The sequence below is a fragment of the Ambystoma mexicanum genome, chromosome 11 (assembly GCF_040938575.1).
Source record: "Ambystoma mexicanum isolate Mex_15411 chromosome 11, UKY_AmexF1_1, whole genome shotgun sequence".
Lineage (NCBI taxonomy): Eukaryota > Metazoa > Chordata > Amphibia > Caudata > Ambystomatidae > Ambystoma > Ambystoma mexicanum.
Genome location: NC_090934.1, coordinates 166,998,538 through 167,012,657, shown reverse-complemented (window position 1 = coordinate 167,012,657; position 14,120 = coordinate 166,998,538).

Sequence of the window (14,120 nt, the reverse complement as noted above, 5' to 3'; positions counted from 1 at the left end):
GTCCGTTCCTTGGGTTCTGTGTATGTTCATTTGGGAGTGACAGAGGTTGGTGTTATTTTCATTGTTGTTTAACGGGCTGGGAATTCTAGTGCGTCCCTGTTGTAGTTACGCTGTGAAGAGCCATGATTTGAGGAGTTTCCTGAATGCTAGGTGGTTTGTTGTATTTCGTATATTCTTAGGTAGGTCATTCCAGGTTTTCGGTGCCTGGTGAGAGAAAGAGGATCCTCCGAGTTTTCTTCTGTTATAGGGTTTTGGTTCCGGTGCTTGATCTCAGTGTTCTTGTCGGTTGATGTAGGTGTACTTTATCGCTTAGGAATTCTGAGCCTTGTTTGTGTATTGCTCTGTGCGTAATGCACATGGACTTGAACTTTATTAGTTGTTTTAATGGTAGCCAGTGTAGTATTTTTAACGCGGGTGTAGCTTGAGGAGGAGTCTGGCTGCCTCAGTTTGTATGCGTTGTAGTTTTTTTAGAAGTCGTTCGGGCATGCCCAGGTATAGGCTATTGGCGTAATATACTCTGGACATGATCAGAGCGATGATGGTAAGTGTTTTGTTGGCAAACGACAGGAACGGTAGGATCCTTTTTGCTGCTCGCAGGAGGAAGAAACATTTCTTGAGTAGAGCGTTTACTTGTGGCTCTAAAGTGAGGTTGTTATCCATCAGGACACCTAGGTTTTTTACTGTTGATGATGGTGCTGGTGTGGTGCCGTGCCAAGCTCTCTTGTCCAGGGGATGTAGCTGATGTCTCCTCCCTTTTTTGAAACAATCATTATCTGTTTTGCCTCGGTTGATTTTGAGGTGGTTGAGGTTCATCCAGTTGAATATACCACGAAGGCAATTCTCTAGTGTAGTGTTTTCTTCTCGGGTGTCTTGTTTGTTGAAGATTATTTGAGTATCGTTGGCGTAGTTGTAGCATGTGAGGCCGTGTTGTTTGATGATTTTGATTGATAGGTACATGTAGATGTTGAATAGGAGCGGGGAGAAAGATGATCCTTGTGGTACTACGCACGCAGAGTCTCTAGGTTTGGACTTAAAAGGTTTCATCTATACAGTTTTGGTAATGTTTGTTAGGAAGGATTTGATCCATAGTAGTGCAGTGTCTGGTATTTCTAGTCCTTCTTATCTCTTTATGAGGATGTCGTGGTTGATAGTGTCAAAAGCTGCGGATAGATCAAGGAGAATCAGGGGCAGTACTGCTGTCCGAGTCTGCGTGCGTTTTTAGGTCGTCCCATATTGAGAAGAGAGCTGATTCTGTTCCTCTCATTGGTCTGAAACCAACTTGTGCCTGGTCTAGTAGGCAGTGCTCTTCTATGAATTCTTGGGTTATTTTGTAGACGTACGTTTCTAGCAGTTTGGCTATGTAGGGTATGTTGGAAATGGATCTATTGTTGGATAAGTCCTCTACGTTTCCTGTTGTCAGGAACTGGAGATTGTGGAAGCGCTGGAGGCTATGATCAGCGCGCGCTCCAGTCCTCACCCAAGATGGCCGCCGTACCTTTAAGAGGCTGGCTCCTCCCACAAGTCGGTGCGTTGTATCTGTTTGTCAACGCTCGGTTCGTGTGTTGGAGTTTCTTCTGTGGTTCCTTCCATGCCTACAGCGAACTTACTGACCGCCTTGAATCATCCCCTAGTCTCCCTCCTCCTTCCTGCAGTTCCTCTTTTGTCTGTTTGTTCTGTTTTGCTCTCCGCCGTATCTTCTTTTTTCCTTCTACTCACGGTGTCTCGGCGCCGCCTGGTTCTGTGCCTTTGCCCTTAGTCTGTCTTTCTTAGCTCCCGTTCCATTCGCTACTCTGCCTTTCCTTTAATATTTCATTTTGTATTGTAGGCGCCGGTATTTCATACTTCTATCGGCGCTGCCTTTGCCTTTCACTTATTGGGTCCCTGTTTCTCAGACTACACCCTGAGAACCTTTAGCTCTTGCTTTATTGAACTATATCCGTATACATTACTTTCTGTTAGCCTTTCCCAACCTGCTCAAGATATTCTTTTTGTCCTAATCCTATTTATATCCATCTTCTGTCACTTATCACGTGGTGTTGCCTTTTCTCCTTATATCCTTTACTCATCTCAGCATTCATTTGGAGAACTTCAGGTGTTCTCTTCCATTTATACTCCCTACAGTCTGGACAATTGTGGAATCAGACATCTATTCAACCAGCATTCCTTTTTGGTGTGGAGCAAACAACGCCTTCCTTGTCGATTGAGAGGAACCGACTGTGCCCCATCTGAGCCCATTCGGAAACAGGGTTTTTTCTGCATTTGTGCTTTTTCCCTGGAAATTAGGACTGGCCCTCTGGGGATCCCCGAGGTCAGAGTTACATCTCTGCCAAGGTGGCCTCCGGAGGGGCCAGACCCTACCTACACGATAAGAAGGTCGGAACTCCAAAGAACAAGACTCCCTCAAGGAGAAGGGATCAGAAGAAGCCAGAGGCCAACCCTAAAGAATCCCTCCCAGAAGAATCAGGTGAGGAGTTGGGGGAGGAAGCCTCAGTTCTTGACAGCATACAACGCCCAATAACCATCATGGCCTCACTAGAGCAGTATCAGGAGTTGGTAGCTGCTTTACAGAACCTTACTTTAGAGGTGCAGGCTTTACGGACAGAGAACGTAGCCCTCCGGCAGCAGGTAGTGTTACATCGGGATGATCATGGAGACCTGCCTACTATGCCCCTTACCTTTGGCAAATATTATGGTCACCCGGGAGGTCTGAAGGAATTTCTGGATGCCTGCAGGGTGTATTTCGCCTTCCGACCTCACGCCTATGAGACTGCCAGATCTAAGGTGGGGTTCATCATAGCCAATCTGATCGGAAACGCCCTCGCATGGGCCACACCCTTGGTTACCAGAGATGATCCCGTTTTGAGCGACTATGATCGTTTTATAGAAGTTTTTGGTGAAAGATTTGATAGACCAGAAGTATTCTATTCTTCTCTGGAAGCAATACTTGATGTCCAACAGGGAAACACGGATATACAGACCTATCTCTCCCATTTCCAGAGGCTGGCAGCCAAGGCAGATTGGCCTGATTCCGCTCAGCAAACAATCTACAGATGGGGTCTTCGTGAAGAAATCAAGGACGAGCTAGCCAGAGTGGCTCGTCCGGCACACTTTCAGGAATTGGTGACTTTATCACTTCAGATCAAGTTCCGTCTCCAAGAAAGAAGATCCGAAAGAAGAAGAACCAGAGGCTTCCCACAACAGTCCAGTCAACCATCCCCTGCTCCTCCAACTCGAGCTAACCCTGGTACGGATGAACCTATGCAGAATGGGGCGGCTTGCGGTCCCTTGACGCAAGAAGAAAGAAGAAGAAGGACAGAGGCAGGATTATGTATGTACTGCGGCTCCTCGAAGCATTTATTGAGAGACTGTCCTGAAGTCCCACCTCGACGACAGGGAAACTTCCACCCCCGATCCACAGCAAGGGAGGTTTCGGGGGAAGTAACAAGCACCCTTGCTACTACACAAGAGCAGTGAGCACCCCGGAAGATAATAGCCTTATGGTGTTTCGGGAGGAATCCCCCACAGAGGTGTTCGCAATGCTAGATTGCGGGGCTGCTGGAAATTTCATTGACTCTAAGTGGGCGGCAGAGCATCTAATCTCCACTATACCCAAGGCCACCCCGATTCCAGTAGAAGGGGTCGATAGTAGGCCCCTGTCATCCGGACCCATAACACTGGAGACCATTCCATTAAGGATGAGGCTAGGCCAACACGAAGAGTTTTTGGTGTTTGACCAGATCCGTGCTGCTCATTTTCCATTGGTTATAGGGATTCCTTGGTTAAGGAGACACAACCCTCATATTGATTGGACTGCCAACAGGTTATCTTTCAATTCGACCTTCTGTGAGTCCCACTGTATGAACCTGTCTGCTTCTCCTAACACCGTAGAACACAGCCGGCGTGGGGTTCAGGAACCTGTCACTGTGGCCTCAGTTCCCGTACATTATCAAGACTTCTCAGAGGTGTTTATGGACACCATACCCAGACAACTACCACCCCATAGACCTGAGGATTGCTGTATTGACTTAATCCCGGAGGCGGTAGTACCCTTTGGAAGAATGTACCCCTTGTCGCTACCAGAGAGGAAGGCTTTAAGAGAGTACCTCAACGCTAATTTACAGAACGGCTTAATCCAAGAGTCCAAGTCTGCCTGTGGGGCTTCCTTATTCTTCATTCCCAAGGACTCGACAGAGCTCTGTCCTTGTATAGACTACAGGGGTCTAAACAAGATTACCATCCGGGATAGATATCCCATGCCCCTTATCCGGGATATCTTGGAGGCAGTACAGGGGGCGGTGTACTTTACTAAGCTTGACCTAAGAGGCGCCTATCACCTCTTGAGAATCAGGCAAGGTGACGAGTGGAAGACGGCGTGCCGCACCCCCTTGGACTCTTTGAATACTGTGTGATGACAGCCATCTTCCAGAGGTACATGGACAAGGTATTCGCCGACATGTTGTTTTTGTCGGTAGTAGTGTACCTGGACGACATCCTAATCTTTTCCAAGTCTTTATCTGAGCACCGATCATTGGTCAGACTAGTTCTACAGCGTCTGCAGTCCCATCATTTACTGGTAAAGCCAGAGAAGTGTTCATTTTAATCCACAACTGTGTCCTACTTGGGTTTCATACTGTCCAAGGATGGTATTGAGATGGATGCTAATAAAGTAAAGGCCATTAGGGATTGGAAGGAACCTACCAATGTCAAGGAACTGCAAGGGTTTCTAGGACTGGCTAACTTTTACAGGAGTTTTATTCCCAACTTTTCCAAGAAGGTACTCCCTCTGACCTCCTTATTGAAGAAGGGCATGAGGTTCTTATTCAGAGATGAACCCCAAAGAGCTTTCAGTTTCCTAAAGGAATGTTTTTCTACAGCACCCATCCTGGTCCAACCGGATCAGGCCAAGCCTTTCATTCTGGAAACGGATGCTTCTGCAGGGGCGGTAGGGGCAGTCTTACTCCAAAGGACTGAAGACGGCTATCCGGTTGCTTACTACTCCAAGACACTGACTAGTAGTGAGTGCAACTACTCTGTAATCGAAAAGGAGCTGTTGGCCATAAAATTGTCCTGCCAAGAATGGAGACATCTCCTACAGGGAGCCACACATCAATTCACCATTAGAACAGACCACCGTAACCTTCGGGTTTTGCAACAGTTGGAATGTTCTAACGCCAGACACGCCAGATGGGCGTATTTTTTCTTACAATACGACTTTATGATTACTTACATACCTGGCACAGAAAACAGGAAGGCGGACGCCTTGTCCAGAAGCCTAGGAGAGTCATCTAGTTCCTATAAGGATCACGAACTGGTTTTTCCACGTCTCACAGTCCTAGCTTCTACAGTTCCGTTCCTTCAAGACCTAATCCCACAGTATCAGAGGTGTTCCGAACTTCCGTTATCTGTTAACCAGGATAAGGATGGATTGTTCCATCATGAAGGAGCTCTCTACATTCCTACTATGGAGTTGCAAAGGCTGATACTTTCTTGGTGTCATGACACCCCCCCCTATCCGGTCATTCCGGTATTAGGAAGACCTTTGATCTTATCCAGAGAGGATTCTGGTGGCCTACCTTAAGAAGAGATGTAGACCAGTATGTATCTGCTTGTTCGGTATGCGCTTCCAACAGGAACCGAACAGGAAGGCCGCTGGGGTTGTTGCAACAACACTCCCTATCAGACCGTCCTTGGGAACATATATCCACAGATTTTATCGTGGATCTCCCTCCGTCATATGGTATGACCACAATCATGGTGACCATCGACTCCTTTAGCAAGCTAGCGCATTTCTCTGCCTTCAAGCAAATCCCTTCAGCCTCTGAGATGGCCGCAACTTTTCTCCAGGACATTGTTCGTCTTCATGGTTTACCTAAGACCATTGTTTCTGACAGGGGACCCCAATTCACCTCGAAGTTTTGGTCCTCCCTTTGCCAAGCTCTCGGGATTCACAAGGCTCTTTCCTCAGGATATCATCCACAGAGCAACGGCCAAACGGAAAGACTTAATGCCAATTTAGAACAATATCTTAGGTGTTTTTGCAGTCCACAACAGGAAGAGTGGTATCGCTTCCTCCCACAAGCGGAATTCGCTTATAACAATTCCCTTCATACCTCGATTCAGATGAGCCCTTTCTATTGTACATACGGATACCATCCTCAACACCTACCCTGGCTCAGTCCTCCTTCTACCAAGATCCCGGCTCTAGATTCGATTCTACAAGACCTACAGAAGGTGCACAAGCTCGCTAAGGAAGCACACCAAGCGAGTCAACTAGCGCAGAAGAGGTGGGCTGACAAGGGTCGTCGCTCCCATCCCAGCTGGAAGGTCGGACAATTGGTCTGGTTATCCACCAGGTATCTACCTAGATGGGTTCATAGGGGGAAGTTCTCCTCTCGTTTTCTTGGACCTTTTTCCATTTTGCAACAAATCAATCCGGTTGCATATAAGCTCCAGCTACCAGACTATCTTAGGAAGGTGCATCCAGTCTTTCACGTATCCCTTCTCAAAGAATAGAAGGAGGACCCCTTCAAGAGACCGGTGAACCGCTCACGTGCCCGAGTGACCCCGACACCCGAAGAATATGAAGTGCCTCATTTGGTGGATTCCCGTTACCGCAAAGGGCGGCTATACTACTTGGTTCATTGGAAGAACTATCCAGTAGAAGAGAGGACATGGGAACCTGTGAGCCATATACATGCCCCACGTCTGGTGCAGATGTTCCATCGACTTCATCCGGGCAAACCTGGAGATGCCCCGAGAAAGAAGGGGTATACTGTCAGGAACTGGAGATTGTGGAAGCGCTGGAGGCTATGATCAGCACGCGCTCCAGTCCTCACCCAAGATGGCCGCCGTACCTTTAAGAGGCTGGCTCCTCCCACAAGCCGGTGCGTTGTATCTGTTTGTCAACGCTCGGTTCGTGTGTTGGAGTTTCTTCTGTGGTTCCTTCCATGCCTACAGCGAACTTACTGACCGCCTTGAATCATCCCCTAGTCTCCCTCCTCCTTCCTGCCCGTTCCTCTTTTGTCTCTTTGTTCTGTTTTGCTCTCCGCCTTATCTTCTTTTTTCCTTCTACTCACGGTGTCTCGGCGCCGCCTGGTTCTGTGCCTTTGCCCTTAGACTGTCTTTCTTAGCTCCCGTTCCATTCACTACTCTGCCTTTCCTTTAATATTTTATTTTGTATTGTAGGCGCCGGTATTTCATACTTCTATCGGCGCTGCCTTTGCCTTTCACTTGTTGGGTCCCTGTTTCTCAGACTACACCCTGGGAACCTTTAGCTCTTGCTTTATTGAACTATATCCGTATACATTACTTTCTGTTAGCCTTTCACAACCTGCTCAAGATATTCTTTTCGTCCTAATCCTATTTATATCCATCTTCTGTCACTTATCACGTGGTGTTGCCTTTTCTCCTTATATCCTTTACTCATCTCAGTATTCATTTGGAGAACTTCAGGTGATCTCTTCCATTTATACTCCCTACAGTCTGGACAATTGTGGAATCAGACATCTATTCAACCAGCATTCCTTTTTGGTGTGGAGCAAACAACGCCTTCCTTGTCGATTGAGAGGAACCGACTGTGCCCCATCTGAGCCCATTCGGAAACAGGGTTTTTTCTGCATTCGTGCTTTTTCCCTGGAAATTAGGACTGGCCCTCTGGGGACCCCCGAGGTCAGAGTTACATCTCTGCCAAGGTGGCCTCCGGAGGGGCCAGACCCTACCTACACGATAAGAAGGTCCGAACTCCAAAGGACAAGACTCCCTCAAGGAGAAAGGATCAGAAGAAGCCAGAGGCCAACCCTAAAGAATCCTTCCCAGAAGAATCAGGTGCGGAGTTGGGGGAGGAAGCCTCGGTTCTTGACACCTGTTGTGTCCGAGTAGCGGCTTGATGTAAGCCGATTTGAAGGCCTGTGGTACTTTACCTGTTGAGATTGAGAGGAGATTCCTGTGGTATTCCATGGGGGTTCCTTGTTTGAGAGTGGTTTTGTATATGTCCGAGGGGCAGGGGTCTTCTGGAGAGCCTGATTTGTTGCTTTGGTTTACCAGTTTGACGAATGTCTCCACTGATATTTCTGGGAAGCTTTGTAGCTTGTTTGGATGTTCCTCGTCGGTGTCGATGGGGTTTGAGGTGTGATCGCTTGGTCTGTTTTGTATGGTGTGTTGGATGAAAGTTATTTTGTTTTTGAAGCGGTCTCCTAGGTCATCGCATAGTTTCATCGATGGAATTGGCGTGTTGTTGCAGCCCGGTGGATTTTTTATTTCGTTTATGATTTTGAAGAGTTCTTTTTCGGCGTTTGGTGCTCTGAAGATTCGGTTGTCGTAGTGTTTCCTCTTTGCTTTTTGTATTTCCTTTTTATATGAGCGGATCTGTTTCAGGAATTTCAATTTGTTCGCAGTGGTGTTGTTGGTCCTCAGATTCTAGTTTTCCTTTTTTTTCTTTTTATGGCGTTGAGTAGTGGGGTGAACCATTTTGCTGTTGTTTTCTTACGTGATGGGGTGAAGGGCTTTTCTTTGGCGATGTCATCTAGAGTTGTTGTGATCCAGGTATGAAGCAGGGCAACTTTTTTGTCTAGGTCAGCTTCTTCCATGGTTGGTGCTTGTGGTTTGCCGAGTTCCAGGAGCTCGGTTAGGTTGGAGATTTTATGGTTCTCCAATTTCTTTTCATCATGATCGGACGTTTTTCTTGTTGCTTCTTTGTTGGAGCGGCTGTTGTGATTATGAATGGAATTATGAGGTGGTCGCTCCAGAGTATTTGAATTGGGGGCGCCGTGGTGATGAGATCCTTGTTGGTCTAGCCATGTTTTTATGATAGGAGGTTGTATATTTTGGTTCAATGTTTGGACTTTGCACGTCTCGCGGTTTCCGAGTTGAGGTGTCTGTGTTCCGTGGTTGTCGCAAGGTAAGGTGTGAGGTACAAGGATTTTTCTCTTACATAATTTGTTCCGGTTATGACTGTGTTAGGCGTGTTTCCTCCCAATGAGGCTGCTTCTTCTGGGTTCTATTGGTGTTGTGTGTTTGCGTCCCTTGTTGCACAATCTTGCTCTCTTTCTCTGCATCCTTTTCTGGGTCGGGCCATTTTTCAGTTCACGGTGCAGGCGTAGTAGGGTAGTTGGTTCTCTATGCTGTGTTGTGCAGGCACAGTGATCTTGGTTTTTCCTTCTCTGGACACGCTAGGGTGCTCTCTGGCTCAGTCTGTCATTCCTGTTGCAGGTAGGGTGTGTTTCCCAAGGGTGCACTGTCGGTGAGGGTTATGGGCGTTAAATGGTCTGGTGGTATAGGACTCAATTAAGTTAGGTAGTGATGGGTTTCTGGGATTAATAGAGTACCGAACTAAACACAGTTAGATTAGGGCCCTGTATATTGGGAGAAGGCCTACGCCTAAGAAGGCGACAAAGTACTGGGCCAAACACAGCTCGATTTGCGGGTCAGTTGAAACAGTACTGTCCGATACCAAACACAGCTAGGTTTGAGGGTCAGCCGAAACTGTGGAGCATGATACCAAGCACAGATAGACTCGAGAGTCCTGCACCGTGGGAGCGACGCCCACGCCCCGGAGAGCAACAGGGTATCAGACTAAACACAGCTAGATCTGAAGGTCAGTTGAAGCAGTGGATTACAATACCAAACACAGCTGGATCTGGGAGTCTTGCACAGTGGACGTCTCCCTGCATGCGGTTCACCTCTGTGAGCTAGCCATGTAGGTTCTGGCAGGACATGTACTAGTTGAGGAGTGAGTTTGAGGGCACAGCTAAGACTTACTCCCTTAATGCAATCCGGCCACAGAAGTTCTGCTAGATTTGAGAGACGGGCCTCTCAATGCAATCTGAGTATCACACAATGTGATCTGGACACAAAACCCAACTAGATTTGAGAGACCTGTATAGTGGAAGAGAGGCCTATCAATGCAATCTAAATATCATACAGTGCAATTTGGACAGAACCCCTGCAAAACCAGAGGGACCTGTATAGTGGGGGAGAGGCCTATCAATGTAATCTAAATATCATACAATGTAATTTGGACAGAAAAAACCACAAAAAATTCCAGGACTCAGCGCCAATAGTAAGGGTTGTTTATTAGCATGAGCCCTCTACTTGATAACGCGTTTCGGCTCCCACGAGCCTTTGTCAAATCAGGGCCAACGTACTTCTGAAAAAATCCATAGGACTGTTGTCCGATATACAGTAATAAGGACAAATCCCAAGGACAGAAAATTCTATTCCTCCAGGTTTCAGTCGCGTCGGCTGCTCACATTGCGGATTTTTTCAGAAGTACGTTGGCCCTGATTTGACAAAGGCTCGTGGGAGCCGAAACGCGTTATCAAGTAGAGGGCTCATGCTAATAAACAACCCTTACTATTGGCACTGAGTCCTGGAATTTTTTGTGGTTTTTCCCGATGTGTTTGGACGGTATGGGCTTAATACCAGTCTGAATCCGGTGACCAGCGACAAGTAAATAGGAATCGGTGAACCTGCTATATCAACACATGGTGAACAACAGGGATTGTAAGGAGTCGCCTGTGTGAGCAACTTTGCAAATAAGCCCCACAACTTTCTTTAATTTGGACAGAACCCCTGCTAAACTGGAGAGACCTGTGTAGTGGGAGAGGGGCCTATCAGTGCAATCTAAATATCATATGTCATGAGCACTGCTCCCGAGGAGCCAGGACTGGCCCAGCATCCTCGGAAGCAGGCCCGCCTTTCATTCTTCCGGACCCAGCAGGTCCCTACAGGGGCCCTTTGGACCGTGTCCTGGCACCTTTGGCGCCAGGCTCATAAAGGGTTTAAGTCCCGGCGCCGGGCTCATATGGGTAAACCATGTCATCATGCTTGGGTGGACTTACCTGGGGCAGACCATGCTGCATACTCACCCAGAGCAACCCAGTCAGGCTGAAGTTCCCAGCCAGCAGCGCTGGGAGGAACTACTTCCTCAAATCAGGAACTCTTTTCTTACCTGGGTGGGGCTGGAGGAAGAACATGCACCAAAGCTCTGCTACACTATTTAAACCACGCCCGATGGATTTCACGTGCTTCACGTTATTCTGCAGCAGCAGGACGCTCACCGTGTCGGCTCCTGCATTCCTGGTCCAGATACATCCTCAGCTTCCCGAGCAGCAACCTGGGGTTAAGAAAACATGCCGGAATTCATACGTACCTGAATTCAGCCTCCAGAATCCAGTCTCCGAGACCTGCAAAGAAAAGTTCAAGGTTAGAAAACGTGCAAAACGCCCGCAGCCGCGCTTGCTTACCTTATCCATCCTTGATCACTCCAAGGCTCACCGCGGCCTTCACTCCGGCAGCCTCCCCGCATCTAAAAGGGAAAAAGACATTGTTAAAGGCGCCCATTTGGATAAGATTACAGATTATTACTTACCAGCCTCCGCACGTGCAGCAACAGCGGCATCCTCCACAGCATCCCAGCACCTGAAAGGGAAAAAGACATTGTTTAAGGCGCCCATTAGGATAAGGCCACGTTTCAGTTATACTTACCGGACTCCGCACGTGCAGGGACGGCGGCATCGTCCACAGTATCCCAGCACCTGAAAGGGAAAAAGACATTGTTTAAGGCGTCCATTAGGATAAGGCCACGTTTCAGTTATACTTACCGGCCTCTGCACGTGCAGCAACGGCGACATCGCCCACCGCATTCCAGCACCTGAAAGGGAAAAAGACACTGTTAAAGGCGCCCATTTGGAAAAGACCACAGTTCAATTACATTTACGTGCCTCCGCACGTGCAGCAACGGCGGCATCGCCCACAGCAACCCAGCACCTTCAAGGAATGGAAAGACATTGTTACAGGTGACATTTTGGAAAAGACCATAGTTGAATTATACTCACGTGTCTCTGCACGTGCAACAGCATCGCCCAACGGAGTCTCTGCATCTAAAGACTATTACAAAGGAACTCTAACCTGCACATTGAATTCATCCAGTGACGTAACTGGACTCCATGCGCCCCTGCACCAGAAGCAGGATGGAGAGCTCACCTTCACCAAGCCAAAGGTAAGAGCTCGCTGAGACTTGTTGAAAGCCTAGAAGTGGGAGAAGCAAAGACTGGGGGGGGGGAACCTCATCCTATCACTTGGGTATTTACCCCTTTTTCCCCATCTACAGAAAAATACCTCACAAACCAGGCAGTTCGTATTCGGAGGTCCCATCCTGAGCGCATCCCGAACCCAGGGTCGCAGTCCAGCCTGAGTCAGCGCCTCCGTAGGAACCAGGTGAGCGTTACATCATACAATCCAATTTGGAGACAGAACCCCTGCTAAATTTGAAAGACCTGCATATTGGGAGAGAGGCCTATCAATGCTATCTGAATATCATAAAATGCAATTTGGAGACAGAACCCCTGCTAAACTGGATAGGCCTGTATAGTGGGAAAGAGGCCTATCAATGCAATCTGATTATCATAAAATGCAATTTGGAGACAGAACCCCTGCTAGATTTGAGAGACCTGTACAGTGGGAGAGAGGCCTATCAATGCAATCTAAATATCAAACAATTCAATTTGGAGAGGACCCCTGGTAAACTGGAGAGACCTGTGTAGTGGGAGAGAGGCCTTTTGATGCATACTAGATATCAAACAATGCAATTTGGACACAACCCCTGCTAACTGGTGAGTCCTGTATGGTGGGAGAGAGGCCTATCAATACAGTCTAAATATCATATAATTTAATTTGGACATAACCCCTGCAAACTGGAGACACCTGTATAGTAGGAGAGAGGCCCATCAATGCAATCTAATATCATGCAATGCAGTTTGGAGACAGAACCCCTGCTAAATTTGAGAGACCTGTGTAGTGGGAGAGAGGCCCACCAATGCAATCTGAATATCAAAAAATACAATTTAGAGACCTAACCTCTGCTAAATTTGAGAGACCTGTATAGTGGGAGACAGGCCTATTAATGCAATCTAAATATCATACAATGCAGTTTGGAGACAGAACCTCTGCTAAATTTGAGAGACCTGTGTAGTGGGAGAGAGGCCTATTGATGCATACTAGATATCACTTAATACAATGAGGCCTTAGAAGCCCTGCTAGATTTGAGAGACAGGTCTATCAATGCAATCTAAATATCATATAATGCAGTTTGGAGACAGAACCCCTGCTAAATTTGAGCGACCTGTATAGGTCTATACAGAGGAAGGGGGTCTGTGCCTAGCCAGATTGGTACAGTGTTAAGTAATGAATACATTTGAGGGTGAGGGAAAGAGATGCAGTGAGGAGTAATCACCTTGTTTACTATGGTTTTGGTAAGTGGCTCGGACTCTAGGGTAGAGTAGTTGCTCTACTCCTGCCCCAGGCCACTCCTACCTTACTGGTCCTTGAAGATGATGGTTGACGGCTGGCCACTGCTTCCCCGCAGACACCTGCTGACACTTCCTGGAGCCGCCTCGGCTGGAGCCACCCTTGGCCTTAGGGCCCTTAGCCGCAGGGCTGCACGGGCAGACGGGCTGACCTGGGAAGACCAGCAATGAAGGCTGGAAGGACCAATGAGAGTGGTGCTGGGAGGGTCAGGAGGAAAGGGAAACCAGGAAGAGGGTGTTGGGTGTGGGAGCGGGCTGCTGGGCGGTTGCAAAAGGCCTCAGGGCCTACAGATATTTGGAAATTAGGGCGCTCCTAGGAGGGCCTTGACACTCACCGTGTTCGCACAAGGGGAAGCTGTAGAGGATGCGGCCTGCGCTGGGGAGCAACCGGGGACTGGGGCACTAAAGGGGTACGAGGTCAAGGCCTAAAGAGGCCCAGGGGCTCACCCACTAACCTGCATGGCCCGGATGGAAGTGGCGTGCAGGTCGAGGTGGGTGCAACATACAGGGATCGGTGCAGCCTATCAGGGCCAGTGGGAGGGAGCGGAGGTGGGAAGCTGGGGGGGACGTGGCCTGTGCTGGGGTGCAAGCGGGGGCTTGGGCACTAAAGGGGTACAAGGTCAAGGCCTAAAGAGGCTCAGGGGCTCACCCACTCGCCTGCACAGCCCGGATGCAACATGTGTGGGCGGAAGAGCCAAGGGCTCCTGGTTGAGTGACCTGTGATGGGTTGACTTTGTGGTCTGATAACTGCGCCTAGACCAGGGAGCCCTGAATTGTGAAAGCCAAAGACATTGTGAAATAAACCAAGGAGCAGCA